This window comes from Vespa crabro, chromosome 20 (genome assembly GCF_910589235.1).
Source record: "Vespa crabro chromosome 20, iyVesCrab1.2, whole genome shotgun sequence".
Taxonomy (NCBI): domain Eukaryota; kingdom Metazoa; phylum Arthropoda; class Insecta; order Hymenoptera; family Vespidae; genus Vespa; species Vespa crabro.
In genome coordinates, this window is record NC_060974.1 from 3,559,003 (window position 1) to 3,564,002 (window position 5,000).

General features: G+C 29.1%; 1 non-coding gene across 1 annotated transcript; it reads right to left on the reverse strand.

Annotated features, from left to right (window-relative positions):
• Window positions 1-1,186: 1,186 nt before the first annotated feature.
• On the reverse strand, window positions 1,187-1,259 carry Trnak-cuu. Its single transcript has one exon. It is a non-coding gene; the product is annotated as a tRNA-Lys (tRNA).
• Between the last annotated feature and the right edge of the window lie 3,741 nt (window positions 1,260-5,000).

The window sequence follows — 5,000 nt, forward strand, 5'->3', positions numbered from 1 at the left end:
GAGAGAGAGAGAGAGAGAGAGAGAGGAATAGAAGTTCGTCCGTTTCCATTTTTTCTCTTCTTCCATCTTTCTCTTACTTTTTTTCTTCTCTCTTTCCTTCTTTCTTTCACTCTTTCTCCCTTTCATTTATATTTTTCTTCTTTCTCATATTGTTAATGGACACGCGAGAGAAGACGAGTTACATCGTTCATTTTTTTTCTCCCCTCCCCTATTCCCAACCTTTTGACTCAAATGTTAAAAGGTGAATGTTATTAACAAACTAGATGATCGAGAAAAAGAATGTGTAAAATGATTCTCTCTCTCTCTCTCTCTCTCTCTCTTTCTCTCTCTTTCTCTCACTTTCTTTCTTACTTTTTCAAGTCAGCTTAAAACATGACACGTCATTCAAATGCGACACGTTTCGAAGAGAAACGGCAAGAAATTTAACGGAGCATGAGTAACACCAAAGACCGAAGATGACCGATGGACGGATGAATGGATGGATGGATGGATGGATGGATGGATGGATGGATGGATGGTTGGTTGGATGGTTGGATCTATGGTATGCATAATGGTGAATATAAGATAGGATATAGGAGAAAAGATATAATATATACTTGCATTTCCTATATACATATATATATATATATACATACGCGCATACTATATTTCTTTTCCGCTCGAGGAAATACACGTTTTAAGTAGAGAGATCTTATCAAAGGAAACATCTTTGGCGTCAACGAGTTCCAAGATGTCCTCGAACAACCTAAGAAAATTTTCATCGTCTCTCTCTCTCTCTCTCTCTCTCTCTCTCTTTTTCTTTCTTTTTCACTCTCGTAAAATCGTAAAAGTGAGTCTCGATAAAGTTTTATGGAAAATGAGGTACGGAAAGTGGCAACGTTCGCAATGGGGTTCGTTCGACTAAAATAGAAAAAGAAAGAAAGAAACAAAAAAAAAAGAAGAAGAAGAAAACAAGAAAGAAAGAATGAAAGAAAAAGGGAAAAGATAAAATATAAAGATGGAAAATATTTCTGAAGAATTATACAAATTCGAATGTGAAATATAATATAAATATATATATATATATATATATATATATATATATATATATATAAAATGAGATGAAATTATATGATAGAAGAGATTTAAAAGAAGGAGAAAAAGAAAAAGAAAGGAAAAAAAAAAAAGAAAAATATATATAATATTTCGCCCAACGTGGGGCTCGAACCCACGACCCTGAGATTAAGAGTCTCATGCTCTACCGACTGAGCTAGCCGGGCTGTTGGTCCAAATTTTTATTAAATATCCATCTATACCGTTTCCCTATATTTATCATTACACATTAAACGTATTAAATACAAACACAAAAATATTAAATAATAATAATAATAATAATAATAATAACAATAACGATTAGGCGTTGAACAAGAAGATGAACGAAATATAAAAGTGAAAAATAATAAAAAAAAAAAGAAAAAAAGAAAAACAAAGAAAAAATAATAATAAAAAATAAACAAAAAGAAGATCGTCGTGTAACCTAACCTAAGATTTTTAAAATTTAAAAACAATAAAAAAAAGAAAAAAGAAGAATAACAAAAGAATATAATACTAAGGCTTGTAAAAAAAAAAAAGAAAAAAAAAATGAAGGAATAAAAAAAAAAAGAAACAAGAAAGAAACAAATTATAAGTTCACGCGTCTTCCTATCATTATGTACTAACGATTAATATTTATTACAGAGAAATAATTACATGCAGATGTAACAATGGTAATAATAAATGTTAATCTTGAAATATAATACTTCTATAAATGCTAATCGTTAATACGTAATAATTAGAAGAAAGCCGATTTAATGTAATGTAAACTTGTATTTTTTTTTCTTTCTTTCTTTTCTTTCTTTTTTTTTCTCTCGTTCTTTTTTGTTTTTCTTTTTTTTTTCTTTCTTTTTTTTTCTTTCTTTTTTTTTTTTTTTTTTTGATTTACGACGAAGAAGATTTACGTGCAACCTAAAGCAACAATGGCGGCCGGTAATGTTTCATCGAAGGAAGAAAAGAAAAAGATAAAGAAAAAGAACCAAAAAGAGAGAGAGAGAGAGAGAGAGAGAGAGAGAAAGAAAAAGAAAGAAAAAAGAAAAACACGATATGACATTTACGATGAGCGTGTGTTCGTCTCGCCATCGTAAAATTGTCGATCTTTTTTTTCTTTTTTCTTTTTTTTCGTTTCGTCTCTTTTCCTTTCTTCCACCCGCTCAAAGTGAAAATTAAAAAATTCGAAAATCTACAATATCCACTTTACCAACACGTTTGTTGTTCTCTTATCTTCTGCCTATCTCTCTCTCTCTCTCTCTCTCTCTTTTTTTTTCTTCTTCTTTTTTTTTTTTTTCTTTTCCCTCTTGTTCGTTTTCCTTGCCGCACACAAATACCACGCGCATAAAACAGATAAGCATAAGTTTTAGAGGATCACTTACGTTCTAAGCCTAATCGATGATTGTCTTTATCGTTGACAGAGTTTCTAACGTTAGAAACAGACGAAATGGCATTGAGATTAGTACGACTTATGAATTTTTGTGCATTAGATCATCCCTAAAAACGTTCCCGTCTAATCACTTTTTCCACGTTCAACGTTTTTCTCGTAATCGATCGTCGAGTAAAAAGAAAAAGAAAAAAAAAAAAAAAAAATAAATAAATAAATAAATAAATAAGTAAATAAGTAAGATAAATAAATAAAATCGTGAACAGCCCCAGAATATCTTCGAGGAGAATAATTATTGATCCTGTTTATTGAATTAATATTAATAACAAAAAAAATATTTCGTGTATTAAAGAAAGAGTATAAAGAAAAAAAAAAAAAAAAAAAAAAAAAATAGAGAAAAGAGAAAGAAATAAAAATAACAAAAATATGTCACCCCCTCTTCCACCGGTTCTATCAAAGTTTTACCAAGCAAATTTCATAATCTAAATTTCTTCTTTATTTTCCCTATATTTCTTTTGTTTATTTTTTTTTCTCTTTTTCTTTTCCTTTTTTAATTTTATTTCAGGATTATAGTCCTGGTTAGACAAATACGACATTCATTATAGATCAATCTCATCTCATATATATTTATACATATATATATATATATATATATCTATGTATATATATGGATGTATGTATATGTTTATATGTGATAGTTAAGCTATTTGTGTGGCTATTTAATTGGCGGGCGCCATTTGCTCTATACATTATAATATAATAACGAGCCTTGGGATTTTCAGGAAGGATGATGTTATAATCATCGTTCGGGCAGCGGCGCTTGAATAAGGGCGTGACCAGGATATGTATGCTAGAAGAAGAAGAAGAAAAAAAAAAGAAAAAGGAAGAAAGAGAGAAAGAGAGAGAGAGAGAGAGAGGGAGAGAGAGAAAGGGAAGGAGAAGGAAAAAAAATACCGAACTTACGAAACGGAAAAAGATAAGGCAATGGCGTAAGGGACCACCATGAAAAATATTTTTTTCGAAATTTTTATCAGTCCCCATATATATATATATATATATATATATATATATATATATATTGAAATTTTTTATACTCAAAACTATAAGAAATAATAAAGAAATTAATGAGATAATCAAAAGAGAAATATATATATATATATATATATATATATATGTGTGTGTGTGTGTGTGTGTGGGTGTAACAAATTTTTGTAAATTTAATCCTATTTAGAATCAAAATTAAATTTAAATTAAAACTATTTGATATATAATGATCTAAAAGAAAGAAATAAATAATTAATTAAAGTATTGTATTGAAAATTGATTGGACGTATAAAATTGAGGAAAAAAAATTTCTTTAATACATAAAATTCTAAGGCAATTGGGACAGAATTTGAATGATCGAATTTTAACAATTCGATATAACAATGTGACATTTAATAGCGTTAGATTATGATAGAAATAAATAAATCAATAAATGAACGATCAACAGATTCAGAGAAAGAAAAAAAAAAAAATACAAATATTTCTATATAAAATCATTGTTAGGGAGAGGTAGGGTGAATATTTGTGATTTTTCTTTTTTTTTTTTTTTTTTTCTTTTTTTGGAGTTTAAAATAACACTACGGCGTTCTAAGAGTGTTCAAATAATATCAAATAAACAAATGAACGAACGAACAAATAAAAATTCGTACGACAGACAAATAAAAATTTTCAAGAAATATTCTACGCCAATGATTGATAAGGTAAATATTCGTTATTTACATAATTGAAAATAACACTGTCCCAATTGTCATGGTCATTAATAATATCGAATAAATAAAATATTAAACTCTATCGCACAACAATAATAACAATAACAACAACGATAACGACAACAATAATTTTTACATACAATCCTACGCCAATGTAGGAGGTGATAGGGGATGATAGGATGGTACTTTAGGGATGTATGATGGTAAAGAACGAACGTTCAAATTTTATATATAGATAGTTGAAAATGATTCAAGTGCTCAGCGATAATTTATGATAATAAGAAAAATAAAGTAACTTTCGAAATGGATCATTAATACATCGTGACGCATAAAATTACTAAAGAATAATACAAAAAATCACTATACATATATATATATATATATACACATGTAGAATCCTACGCCAATGTGGGAGGACGGGATATATACGAGTTTTATAGTTTAATAATAGAGCGGCGTTGTAAGGAGTGTTTGCTTATCGCATATCCCTGATTTCCGAAGGCGAAGACACGGTAGAGAGAATTGAAGCCAAGCTTTAACGACGAGAAGGAGAAAAAAAGGGAGAAGAAGATGAAGAAGGAATAAAACAAAAATAACAAGATGGAGGGAAAGAAAAAAAAAAAAAATTTACAAAAAGAGGACGACGAGAACGAAGACAACGACGACGACGACGACGACGACGACGACGAAGATGACGACGAAGACGACGAAGAAGAAGTATAGAAAGGTAAACAAAAAAATGGACGAAGACAAAGCTAAAACAAAAAAAAAAAAAAAGAAAAAAGAAAAAAGAAGAA